Source organism: Heloderma suspectum, chromosome 15 (genome assembly GCF_057233095.1).
Source record: "Heloderma suspectum isolate Gila_16-S chromosome 15, 16-S_ref, whole genome shotgun sequence".
NCBI lineage: Eukaryota > Metazoa > Chordata > Lepidosauria > Squamata > Helodermatidae > Heloderma > Heloderma suspectum.
Genome location: NC_139472.1, coordinates 2,067,640 through 2,081,815, shown reverse-complemented (window position 1 = coordinate 2,081,815; position 14,176 = coordinate 2,067,640).

The following is a 14,176-nucleotide window of genomic DNA, read 5'->3' as shown; positions in this document are numbered from 1 at the left end:
AGATCATGGGAGCTATAGTCTAAAACAGCACAGTGCCTAACCAGGGATAAGGAACAAAGTGAAATTTCCCCTAAAACAGGGGTGTCAAAACACTTTCAGCTCAAGGGCTGGACTCCATTTCAGAGAAGCTCCCAGGTGCCACATTCTGGTGGTCAGCAGGGCAAACGGGCCAAAAATACCAGCATATTTTAGCTTAAAGCTCTCACTGGCACTAACCAAATCCACCTGGAATCCCAACCCAGCCCTCAGGGGTTCCCCAAATGGCCATGCCCACTTTTCCCCAGCCACTAATTGTTTGATGGTTTCCCAGCTTTTGCAGATTTGGGCCCATTCCCAAGGCTTGAAAGGACTCTCCTAAGATTCAGTGACTGGAAGGAAGAGCTTGAAGCTAAAATATTAAGATGGTGTTTGGGGTGTTTTGGACCTTTTGCATTCAGTCCTGCCCATCACTAGAGTCTGGTCTGCGAGAGCTTGTCCAAAATTGAATTCAGACCACAGGCTGAAAGAGGTTCAATGCTGGTCTTTTAAGCTGTCAAAGCCCACGGGCATCCGACCCATTTTAGGGTGGTGATGCGTCATGACTTCCACCTGCTTCCAAGAAAAAATGTGGAGGCAGGAGCACAGGTGGGTTTTTACAAAGGAGGCCAAGGAGCCAGCATCAAAAGCGAGATTTGAATCCGGAACACTTCAGGGAACGAATGCGGCGCAGGAGGAGAGGGACATCTTCAGCATCAACCAGCAGGAAACTGGGTCACAGTAGGTTTTGAGCACTTGCCAGGAAGAAGGTACCAACAAGGCCTCGTCCCAGGCCTGCCAAAGATGCTCACCTTCAGAGAGATGAGGCTGATGGGATGTGAAAGGCTTCCGACATCAGATGCCTCTCGAAATGTCCGCCTGGAGGTTAGGCAAGCAGCCAATGCTGACACCGAGGAATGCTTTAGCCCTCGCTATGCCACATCGCTGGAGGAAGCGGCATTTCTGAGTCTCCCGAGTTATCAGTCTTGGTGGAGAGCATTGCCTGCCTACCAGGAGGCTCTTTTAAGGAGGAATTTTCAACATGCGGGCCCAAGAGGGTAGACCAAATGAAGGAGCAGCTGCAAGGGACCTCGTTCTGGTTGGACCAGGCAATATTGGCAGCAAGGGGAACCCAGGGCAGGGTGGAGGAAATGTTGATATAAAGGCCAACAAGATATATCCATCAGCCAAGGGGAGCTTCATTTTCAGCCAGGGAACATGCCTAATATATAAAAAAAAATATCAACAATGGCATTGTTTCTGGACATGTACAGAGTGCCTCCATGCCTGAGCAACCATAATCCTCACATCTGTGGGATTCCCTGAAAGAGTGGCACAAATAAATAATTACTTCATCCAAAAAACAAAGAAAGGGTGCCAGTTTCTTCAGAAGCATCGCTTTTAGTCATATGCCAATGTACGCAGATTTGAATCCATTCAAACCCACATGATTAATAAATGAAGATTCCTTTAAATCGAGTGACTCAGCTCAAAGTGCAGAGCTGTCAGTGAGGTACAAACCACGTCCTCCAATTGATTCTGGATTTGGATCATATCTAAAGCCATCTCAGTTTGGCCCTCTTGCTTGGTGATCTGTCTGAAGTAGGGATGGGCGAACAAGCAAAGTTTGAGATCACCGGGATTCCCTGAACGTCGTCTCGCCATTCGTTCTGCACCAGATTCCTGTTCACTCTGTGCAAACAGGAACATTGCGCAAATGGAGCAGCCACCCAGTGTGAAATTTCCGCAACTTTCCCCCATAGACTAAAGCAGGGCTTTCAGTCTGCAGGGGAAATCTGCACAAATTCAAACTGGGAAAGTTCCCCAAATCGAACACAAGCACCTGTCTGGACATTTGCAAACATTTTCAGCAGAAGCGTGCTTGTGCTCGTGCTCGCGTTCGGAGCTTTGAACAGGGCCTGCTCACGTGTTTTGAGAGGGAAAATGAAATTATCATGCATTCCTAGTCTGAAGTCCAGGTGAAACATGAACGTGAAACCCCACAAAGAGGGGAACGGCTGTTTACCTGAGTGGATTAGAAGGGAGAAATAGCTAGCGACAAACAGGTTAAGCATCCCCTTCTGCCTGTTCTCGGTCATTCCCTCCCAACGGAGCTGTTCCAGTTTTGAAAGTACCACTGGTCTAATGTGCCATGTCTTTGGCTATAATGTTTTTATAATGAGGCAGGCCCAAATTTCCCACCTCTGACATCAGCAAAGGTGGCTGAATGACTCAACCAGGTAGAGCAAGGATTGGAGCCTGCCTGAAACCCTGGAGAGCCATGGCTGCCAGTCAGTGTTGACAATACTGGGATAGATGGACCCAGGGCCTGACTCGGGAGAAGGCAGCTTCCTATCTTCCTATTTTAATCAACCGTCCATCATGTCATGATCCATGTTGGGCATGGCAGAGGGGAAAGACTCTGGTTTCTGGAGACCTCAGACTACAAGAGCCCAGATGCAGTGTGACTGCGAGGGAATGTCACCGCCTCCAAGATCTTCCACACGTTAAGTATTAGGGGGTGATAAAACTAGTCTGAGTTCAGAACTAGGTAACATTCCACATGCTTTAACTGTCCTGAGTAGTCAAGGGCAACCCCACCCCCTTCTCTTATCTTTGGGTTCCTGCCTCGTGTAAATTACTGGCCCAATGTTTTCCCTATTAAAAAATAAAAAATATATGTTTTGGAGAAGCTCTCAGGGAGTGCATTCCAGTGGTGGGTGGGGCTGAAGGCAAAAAGGGAGGGGCCAAAGAACCAAAAATACCAACCTACTGTGGCTGAAAACTGTTCCTGCCAATCACTGAGCCTTCAGAATGGCATTTCAACCTTTTAGAATGGAGTGAAAACTGTACAAAAGCCAGGAAACTGCCGAAGGATCAGTGCTCGGGGGAAGGGGTAGGGCCAGAGGAAGGGGGCATGGCCATCTGGGGAACCCCAGAGAGCTGGATCTGATCCCGGGGGTGAGGTTCTGCACCCCTGAGCTATATGTGTCAGTGGCCTGATTCAGTGGAAGGCAGATTCATATTCAAATCAGCCCTTCCTTCAGCGCCATGAGGACTGGAATATTACTTTATTTTTGAGGAGAACCACCACAGCTCAGCGGCAGAGCACGTGCCTTGCACGCAGAAGGCCCCAGGTCTGATCCCCGGCATATCCAGGCAGACCTGGGAAAGGCCCCGCCTGAGATGCCAGAAAGCCGCTTCCAGTCCGTGCACGCAGCACTAAGCTAGATGGATCAATTATCTGACTTGGTAGATGTTAGGTTCCTCTGTTCCTCGAAAACTCCTTGCTGCCTCCACATCATCTGCATCTGCATCCTGTTTTCTCCCCTCCTAATCCCCTCTTCATTTAAAAAGACTCCAAAGAAGATCGACAGAAAAGGATTAAGCATCGCTAGCCAGTCCATTAATTTCCAATACCGGAGTCTCCTCCATAAGCTAATGGCCTCCTAAATATGAGCAGAGGAGGAGGAGGGGAGGGGGAACACAAGAAAATATCCCCCACCCCAAAGAAGCTGGGAGTTAAGTCAGCCTAGGGGGAAGGATGTTGTTGTTCAGTCGTTCAGTCGTGTCTGACTCTTCGTGACCCCATGGACCATAGCACGCCAGGCCTTCCTGTCCTGCGCTCTCTCCCGGAGCGTGCTCAAGTTCATGTTCATTGCATCCGTGATGCTATCTAGCCATCTCATCCTCTGCCGTCCCCTTCTCCTTTTGCCTTCAGTCTTTCCCAGCATCAGGGTCTTTTCCAGGGAGTTTTCTCTTCGCATTAGGTGGCCAAAATATTTCAGCTTCAGCTTCAGTATCTGTCCTTCCAATGAGCAGTCAGGGTTGATTTCCTTTAGGATGGACTGATTTGACCTCCTTGCAGTCCAGGGGACTCGTAAGAGTCTTCTCCAGCACCACAGTTCGAAAGCATCAATTCTTCGGCACTCAGCCTTCCTTATAGTCCAGCTCTCACAGCCATACTTTGCTACTGGGAAAACCATAGCTTTGATTAGACGGACCTTTGTCGGCAAGGTGATGTCTCTGCTTCTTACTATGCTGTCTAGGTTTGCCATAGCTTTCCTCCCAAGGAGCAAGCATCTTTTAATTTCATGGCTACAGTCACTGTCTGCGGTGATCTTGGAGCCCAAGAAAGTAAAATCTGTCACTGCTTCCATTTCTTCCCCTTCTATATGCCAGGAAGTGATGGGGCCAGATGACATGATCTTAGTTTTTTTAATGTTGAGTTTCAAACCAGCTTTTGCACTCTCCTCTTTCACCCTCAACAAGAGGCTCTTGAGATCCTCTTCGCTTTCTGCCATTAGGGTGGTATCGTCTGCATATCGGAGGTTGTTGATAATTCTCCCGGCAATCTTAATTCCGACCTCTGATTCTAGAGTTCAAACACCTTGGGGAAAAGGTTTTGTATTTCATGGGCTACGGACAAAACCCGTTTGCCATTTTTGCAGAAAGGTCAAGGTTAACTGCGTTCAGATAAGCCTTGAGCCAAAAACAATCGGCGGTGACATCAGAAATGGGACTTGTAGGCGTGTCACTAACTCTTGCGTTTGATGATACCTGTTCCCCATCAACAGTCATTCTTTTCCCATTTTGCGATGGAGTTCTCCAGTCAAAATATACGTATATTAGGGGACAGGGCACACTAAAGTGGGTATATTCATGAAAAGTCATGTTAAAAAATGCATGATGTTAGGAAAAGTGCTTGCAAAAAAATGGGTCCATGAGACAAAATGGTGTTTAAAAATTGCACGTACTGGGGAAAATGCACACAAATTTGTGTATACATTTTCATGTTGGGATTATTTATTATTATTAAAAGTTCATGTTTCGGATGAACCAAACTTAGGACTGGGAAAACGAGAAACTGAAGGAAAGCTAAAACGGCTGGTTTATCTGCCCTATCAGTGACACATCAAATTTTCAGAAGTATAGTTGGAAATTAACTAGGGTGGTCACCTCTTTTTTAAGAAATCAGCTCCTGTGCCTTTAAACCAGGAGTGTCAAACCTCTTTCAGCCCAGTGCCAAATTCCATTTCAGAGAAGTTCTCTGCGTTTCCATGGTGGGAGGAACCTAAGGCCAAGGGGGAGGGGCTGAAACATCCCCAAATACCGGCATGTTTCCTCTTCAAACCAGCAGAGGCAGGTGGCTTGGGTTTCAGTGGGGCTGTGAACCCATTCTGGGTTTCAGTCAGAACCAGCCAGAACTCTAAAGGAGCTATCCCAGGTGCTGAACCCAGTTCTGGCTGTTTCTGACTAAAACTCAGAATGGATTGGGAGCCCCACCAAAATGGGAGCCACCAGCCCCCACTGCCAGTGCCTACACCTTAGGAGAGGCATTTCATTTTCAGCCTTTTAAAGCTGTGCCGAATCTGGGAAGCCACCAAACGACTGGTGGTCACAGGAAGGGGCGTAGCCATCGGGGCAACTCCAGAAGGCCACGCTGGGATCGAAAGCTGCACTCCGTCCCTGAGTTCAGCCCTGACGACATGAGGCAGGGCGCCTCTGAGCCTGTTTTGTTTTTTGTTGTTTATTCGGTCCGTTGCTTCCGACTCTTCGTGACTTCATGGACCAGCCCGTGCCAGAGCTTCCTGTCGGCCGTCGCCACCCCCAGCTCCCCCAAGGTCGAGTCCGTCACCTCCAGAATATCATCCATCCATCTTGCCCTTAGTCGGCCCCTCTTCCTTTTGTCTTCCACTTCCCCTAGCATCAGCATCTTCTCCAGGGTATCCTGTCTTCTCATGATGTGGCCAAAGTACTTCAGTTTTGCCTTTCATATCCTTCCCTCAAGTGAGCAGTCTGGCTTTCTTTCCTGGAGGATGGACTGGTTTGATCTTCTCGCAGTCCAAGGCACTCTCAGAATTTTCCTCCAGCATCACAGTTCAAAAGCATCTATCCTCCTTCGCTCAGCCTTCCTTATGGTCCAGCTCTCGCAGCCATAGGTTACTATGGGGAATACCATTGCTTGAACGATGCGGACCTTTGTTGTCAGCGTGATGTCTCTGCTCTTCACTATTTTATCAAGATTTGTCATTGCTCTCCTCCCAAGAAATAAACGTCTTCTGATTTCCTGGCTGCAGTCAGAGCCTGTGCAAGCTGCTTTTCCCACCGAACAACTACGACTCACACCTGCACATCTGGGATGCTGCGGTGGGGTGAGGGGAACCTTCTGCTGTAGATGGTTCCGGGCATGTGGTGATGAAGCCCGGGACGCCCTGCTCGCTTTTGGAAGTGGGCGGCCAGTAAGAATTAGGCCAATTCCAGTTTGCCTGTTTCCCCACTACTGCCGGTTCTCAAACACACACAGTATTTTAAGATTCAAACCTGAATAGGTTTCTTGAGGGAGGGGGGTGTGGGAGGGGGTGAATCAGGACTGATAAGGACAAGGCAGCCCTCTGAGGCTGGGCCAGGCATGATTCATCTTTCGACCTTCAGCCAGAAGCAGAGAGAGAGAGACATAACTCCTACGGCATTTTTAATCCCCCCTCCCCGCCTGGGGTTTCAGCAACGCCTTGGCCCCCGGCCAGTCCCGAGCGGAGAACTGCTGCTTAAACCGCTACAGGAGTGCTTAAGGGTAATTGCTCTTAGGCTAATGCAAGCAGGCATTCAGTCATCGCTTAATTCCTTTAGAAGGTGGAAAATGACGGCACTCGAGGCAGCCTAGGAAGGAGGCCACACGCTCCAGGGGCGGCCCGTCATTTAGGGCGGGCGGGCCGGTGTGCCACCTGCATCCCCTGCTTCCTCAGACGAGAGGCAGAAGGACAGCTGTGGTTAACTAGGCGAGGCACTCTGCATGTGCTCAGAGGTACTCAAAGAAGAGGAGGGGAAGCCACCTGTACCTTTAACTAAAGAAGGAATTCCAGCTGGCCCCACTGTTCTCAGAGCCCACAATATCAAGCGGGAGAATTTGCACTGGCCAAAATTATCTCTTCGGCGTGGCTGCTAAAGGTCCAGGACTGCCGGCCTGAATCACCCCAGTGGCAGCCATCTGGAGGAGAAGAACAGTTGTGGGGCAGCCCTGACTTTTGCAGCTGGTGTTATTAGGGCTGGAAGTGACTCGATAAAAAACGAACCCGGCCCGCACCTGCGCCTTTAAGAGCAGCTTAATCTGCACCGACCTGCAGGTGCAGCGTCACGTGGCATCAGGGAGAAAGACACTTCCCCTCCTGCTGAGATCTGCAAATGGAGCTTTTTTTTTTCAAAGGCGCAGCTACAGACCTTGATTGGAAAGTTGGCAACCTCCCCTGGGTGCTATTTATAATAATTGGACAAGACTGAACATTTAAATCTATTCAAGGCTTGTAGGGATGTCAGATTGAAGAATCTCCTCCCATTTTGTCACTGCGGAGGTAAATTCTTTATGATAAATGGTCCCTCCTATGTAATAAAGGCCACCTTGTTTAGTTCATAAGAATTAAAGCAGGTCCCCCAAAACAGCACTGAAATTATGGAATGGGAGGGGAGAGGGGCTCTGGAATTAAATGCACAGGCCCTACCCTCTGTCTCCTTCCAATTTTAGCTTAAACAGAGCCCTCTTTTGCTATTTAGCCTGCTTTAGCTTCCTAAAAAACAGGAGGCCATCCTGAAACGTTGGCAAGCTTGGCTCTTCAGCCCACCCCAGTAATTCAGCTAGTGCCAAACAAGTCAGCAGGGGCCGAAAGCAGAGGCTTTAAACTGGGGCCTCCCTCCCCTCCTAACTGTCCTACCGCTGACGCCACGTCCTACAGCTGCAGAATACTCAGGCAGCTGACTTGTTCTCTTCCCAAGGCCGGCTTTGGGACTCAGCGTCACTGCACCAAAACAGGAGTTTGCGATTTTCTCCTCCATTCCGCACAGTATGTTTGTGCCACCACGTCTCAAAAAATCCGCTAAGCTTGGTGGGCCAGAATCAAATCCAACCCTCCATTCTCCCACAGTGACTCCCAAGCCATAATAAGCTGCTGCGAGGCGCACCTCAGCAGGGGGGAGCGCACGCCTCCCCAGCGAAAGGTGGGATCCGCCTGCCGGACAAGGCGTGCTCGGGGAGGATTAGGGATGGAGAGCATCAGACAATCAGAGCCAAGTGAGGCCTGCTGGCAGCCTTACGGAGCGCAGCAAGGCAAGGGATGTGATTTCCACCCGGACCAAGGTTCCTCATCAACACAGAATGTTTAACACCCTGGTCTCTCAGCTGCAGGTTTAGGCTTGTTAGCTCAGCTTCTCTCTGTGAGGGATGATATATTTTATACTCGGTGCCCGGCAGGCAAAGATCAGGCGGCTTGGTTCAAGGCAGGGTACGAACAGCTGCCCTCCACCCTACTTTTTCCTCCTCCTGCCCCAGATGGATTGCTTGATTAAATGCCTCAAATTAAATTTCTCTAGCCACGTTGCAATTTTAAACATAACAACTAAAATTGGAATAAAATCAGCAATGGAAAACTAATAAACGTGCCGACATCAGCATAAACTCCAGCATCAGGTAGAAGGGATCAAACCATATTGCAGGAACTAAAATAATAAAACACAACGGCTTGGATCCAGCACAGATTAACTGCGCTGAGGAAAATCGACATCCACGTCAGCCTACTTCCCACAGCAGTCACTCCCGGCCCCTGAAAATGCTACACAGAGTCAGGAGACCTTGCTGAACGGGGGGATCTGGGGGGGATCCCCAAAAATTGGGCAGAAGAACCTTCCGAGAGCAGAGGCCTTCCTCTTGCCGAAGGTCCCTTCCTCTCATGGAAGGCAGATCCTGGATCCACTCCAAAAATACTAAAATATTTTAAAAGACTTTAAAAGCCTGGGAGAACAGGGAATTCTGAGCCTCAAACCAAAACGGTAGCAATATGGGCGCCAGGCAGACTTTCCTCAGGAAAGCAATCCAGAGCTGGGGGGCCACCACTGAGAATGCCCTCTCTCTTGCCTTGCCAGTGCCACCCTCCAGGCCTCAGAATGAAGAGGCAGGCTGGGCTGATGGACACATTCCACTGAAGTGGTCAAGATTGTGACCAGTGTATCTGCTGCTCAGTCTGCTGTCCAGGTGCTGGTGTTAATGGGAAACCTCAAGGTTCCCGCACTCCCTCCTTGGGATTCTTGGAACTGGACTTGGGCTGGAGAGCCCTTCAAAAAGAGGCCAGTCCTCTGACGGCCTTTCCCGCTGCGCTTCCCTCCTCCCTGTCATCTTCTCAGGAACCCTTGCTTCCCCCGCCGCTGGCTCACAGGCGGTCTCAGAGGGGATGGAGGCTTATTTATCCATTTATTTATTTGATTGATTTGTTCCCCACCTTTCTATCAAAACTGGCACTCGAGGCAGCTTGCAATCACTGATAAAAACAACAGGAAGCAAACGCAGACCCACTGACACACCAAAGGCCCACATGAATGAAGGGGTCCTTGCCTGCCTGCAGAAAGACAGAATATTGGATTTATAGCCTTTCTACCAAAGAAATGGCACTCAAGGTGGAGAATGGCTCTTGTTACCTGCTACTCTGGGACGGTCCATGCCTGAGGATGTGGCTTTTCCAGACTCCTTCGACTCAGAGGGCGCCCTTCTGATGGAGTCTGTGGCCGCCAATTTGGATAGCTTTCACAGGCGGTTGGACAAATTCCTGGAGGAGGAGAAGGCTATCAATGGCTCATAATCCCGATGGCTCTGTGCTACCTCCAGGACCAGAGGCAGTGAGCCTACCTACACCAGTTGCTGGGGAACGTGGGCAGAAGGGTGCTGTTGCGCTCGTGCCTGCTTGTGGGTTCCTGGTCAACAGCTGGTTGGCCACTGTGCGAACAGAATACTGGACTAGAGGGACCCTGGCTCTGATCCAGCAGGGCTCTGCTGATGCTCTCATGTTCAACACTGATGACAGGACAGCATACTTCACTACACCTGAAGGCAGCAGGCTTGCTTAGGGGCGCATGGAAGGCTGCATGGCACATAGATCTCTCCTCCAACACCTCGCCGCCACCTTCCCACATCTGAGGCAACTGCTTCACTCTCTCTCATGGTAACAGATTGCCAGTTAAAAGCTAAATGTTTGCACTTGCAGCTGGCTGAGATGTTTTTTAAAGCTCAGCATGTCTTACAGACTGGACCTCTGTGGCCACTGAGTCCAACGGCGCTTTACTCTCCAGGAACGAGGCAAAGGATCACAGTCATGCTGATCCTACTAAATTGGCTGTTCTGCAATGTTCCGCTGCTCTTCGGGGTGCGCACACGTGCAGTCCTGCCTTCCTTCTTTCTTGCAGCTCAAGACACACACATTTGGGACTTTCCACACTTCCATGTTAAAAACAAGCAAACAAACATGCCATCAGGAGAAAGAAAAAGCCAAGTTGGGCAAGCAAAATGGAGTTAGAAAGCCACCTGACACCCAACCCCGCCACCCTCAATTAGTTTCAGCAAAGAAAAACCCACCAAGGTGAGCAGTTGGAGTTAAATGTTGGATTTGTCTGTGAGAAGGAGAGAGAGTTCAGTCTCACTGCAATGAGTGATGGGCTTGTTAGCAGGTGTGACTGATGGCCGAGGCCCTCGGCTGACACCAATTTATGGCCTTCTATTAGCTTTTCCATCAACTGAAGCCAGCCTGGATGGTTCTATAAAGTTTTCCCCAGCTCCCCCAAGGACCCGGGGCTCTCACCTCGCCCCAGCCATCCTGCAAGGCCCTGTAAAAACTCCATCACAGGGCGTGACCCCAATTTGTGAGCAGAGACCTTCATTTGGGGGTGTCGCTGCTCTTCCTTCTTTGGCAGCTCAGCCAACTGGCTCGAAGCACTTGGAATGATGGGTGTCCTGTGCTTGGCGCCTGCCCGTGGTCTGGATGGTGTGGAACAAGACCTGAGGGCAGAGAACAAGAGCAGGGAAGTTGCCAGTTCATCTCTCTTAGCCTTTGCACTCTCTTGACAAATACAAATACGCACCTTCTCCAAACTCTGATGGGCATCTCATTCCAAAGCACACAGAAGGCAGATCCCGGATCCAACCCCAGCTGTTTGGGACTTCAACCCCCATCAGTCCCATGGTCAAGAATGCTTGGAGCTGTAGTCCCAAATGTCTGGAAGATTGGAACAGATTATCTTGGGCTCCCCCTTCCAATTTTATGATTCTGCATCTTAGGGGTGCAGAACTGCTTTCAGATGGAGGGCCAAAAGCAATTTTGGAGGAGCTCTCGGGGGCCACATTCCAATGGTGGACGGGACCAAAAGCAAAAGGGGTGAGGCCAGAAGGACAGCATATTTTAGCTTACAGCTCTAACGGCTACTAACTAAGACTTCGGAGATGCATTGCAGCCTTTTAGAAAGGGGAAACAACATGCAAAAGACAGGAAACCACCAAACCATTGGTGGTTGGGGGAAAGGAGATGAGGCCACCAGGGGAACCCTGGCACACCATGCTCTACACACCTGTCCTAGCCTGTCATGGAGGACCTGGCCAGGCCTGTCCCAACCCATCATTGGTGCTGGTTGAGTAGGTGACCCTCTTCCAGAGCCAGATGTTGCAAACTTACAAGCCACTCCCGTGCAAACCATGTGGGCCAGAACCCACATCTGGGATGTCTGGGATGTGGGGAGGGATGGGCACTGCTCTTTCGAAATGGGACCCAGGCCCATTCAACCAGCTGGGATTCCCTGCCTCCAGAACCCACCGCATTGTGATCGCCTGCACGCCGCAACACCGGCCAACCTCATTAGAGAAGCAAGGATGTGACTGGCACAGCTTGGATGGTTTCCAATCTGCGGCGAGGTGCCATTCTCCTCCACAGCGCCAATATCCCACCTTATTAGACAGCCGGCGGAAAACGAGGCGACAAGCAAATGTCTCCATTAGGCAGCTGCGCCCGCTGGAGTGCGTTAATTTGATCAAGAGATAATCAGGGTCGCCCGACCTCAGCAGGGGGAGGAAAAAAGTCAGACCCGAAACAGCTGTTTTTGCTGTGACCCAAGCGGAGAAGCCCAACTGAGCTGTCCCCTGTTGGCTTGGGGGGACAGGGTCTCGTTTTTAGGGATCTCCCCTGCCCGCTCCTCCACCCCACAAAAGACAAACCTCATGTAAATGAATGCCGACTGGCAACGCTGGGATAGATTTATGGGCAGGTTCTCCACCGCACAAGGCCTTTGTTGCCTCCACCATCAAATAGGTCCAGCAGGTTTTTGGAACGATATAAACAAGAAACCTGTTTCTGCAGAGATGAAAACAGGATGAGCTTATATACCGCAATCCCCATTTCAAAGTGACTTCAACTCACTCAAAGAACTGTCAGGTTCTATTAATTATTTGTCTGTCTGTCTGTTTGACTGTCCTTTGAAACTGCCCAACCACCAAAGTCCTCTGGTCAGTTAATACAGTAACATAAAATACCAATGTTTGAAACAAAAAAATAGTAATATAAACAGTGCAGAACAGAACCAAGAGGGGGGGAAAACTGCAGCCAAGGATAAAACCATTCCAGCACATAAAACCAAACTGAAACAAACAGCAGAGCGAAGTACTAAAAGCACTAAAAAGAATGGTCCTTAAAATGCATGGGTGAATGAAAAGATCTGGAGAGGGCTTCAACCAATGGGATGCCAGCACTGAAAAGGCCTTCTCTCTCATAGCCACCTGCCTCAACTCATTTGGCCGGGTCACCTGGGGGAGAGCCTCAGATGAGGCTCTTCATGTCCATGTAGGTAAACATAGGTTACTCTAGTCATAGAATCATAGAATAGTAGGGTTGGAAGGGGCCTACAAGGCCATTGAGTCCAACCCCCTGTTCAGTGCAGGAATCCAAGTCAGAGCATCCCTGACAGATGGCTGTCCAGCCTCATCTTGAACGCCTCCAGCGTGGGAGAGCCCACCGCCTCCCTAGGAAATTGGTTCCATTGTCCTATTGCTCTAACAGTCAGGAGGGTTTTCAGCCGGAATCTGGCTTCCTGTCACTTGAGCCCATTATTCCATGTCCTGCACTCTGGGATAATTGAGAAGAGATCCTGGCCTTCCTCTCTGTGACAACCTTTCAAGTCCTTGAAGAGCGCTATCCTATCTCCCCTCAGTCTTCTCTTCTCAAGGCTAAATAGGCCCAGTTCTTTCAGTCTCTCCTCACAGGGCTTTGTGTCCAGTTCCCTGATCATCCTCTGAACCCTCTCCAGTTTGTCTGCATCCTTCTGAAAGTGTGGTGCCCAGAACTGGACACAGTACTCCAGATGAGGCCTAACCAGTGCTGAGTAGAGGGGAACTAGTACTTCCCGGGATTTGGAAGCTGTGCTTCTATTAATGCAGCTCAAAATAGCATTGGCCTTTTTTTCTAGTGTATGGATTAGGGAAGGAAGGACATCAGCTTACTGGTAGCACACATGCTTTGCATGCACAAGGGCCCAGGTTCACTCCTCGACATCTCCAGGTAGAAGGGTCAGGCAGTAGGGGTGGGGGAAAACCCTTCTCTGTCCTAGACTTTGGAGAGCCACTGGCAGGAAAAAAGACTAGAGGGACCAATGTCAGGCTAGAGGAACAAATAGTCTGACCCAGGACCTGCACAAGTTCTCCCACCATAAGAGCTTCCATCATCTCAGGTGCACGTATGTGCTGCCACCCTCCTCCTCCTCCCATTCCCCCATGGCCTTCCTCCCTGCTAAATGACTTGCTCTGGGGTGTCCTTCCTCAGAGTGAGATAAGCCCACCACTCTGGAGAGTCATAAGAACATCAGAAGAGCCCTGCTGGATCAGACCAAGGGTCCATCTAGTCCAGCATTCTGTTCACACAGTGGCCAACCAGCTGTCGACCAGCTTGTCGTGCCAGCTTGTTCCATTTCCAGCCATGAATTCTGTTAACGCTTTGCACTATAGCCTGGGTTGCAGGGTTTTGCTATGGGTCAGATTTAGCAGGGGTCTGGTTCCTCAGGGAAGCATGATGGGAGGAGATAAGCACCATGGAAAGCCCCAAATGGGACTGGAAGCCAGACAGGGATGTAGTTTTGTTGCTCCAACAAGGAGCAGATCAAGACTGAGCCTTAAATATGAGATTGGCCGCATTGAGGCTGGTTGGCTCAGCATCTATGCTAACTGAGGTTTTGTCTCTTAATGGGATCCAGCCTATTTTAGCAGTGATGATATGAAAGTGGCTGTGGCATTCATGTGCCCTCATGGCCAAGTTCTTAGTGTCTGAAGATGGCAAGGCAACTTCTTCAGGGGAGTCAACCCCTGGGAACTAGG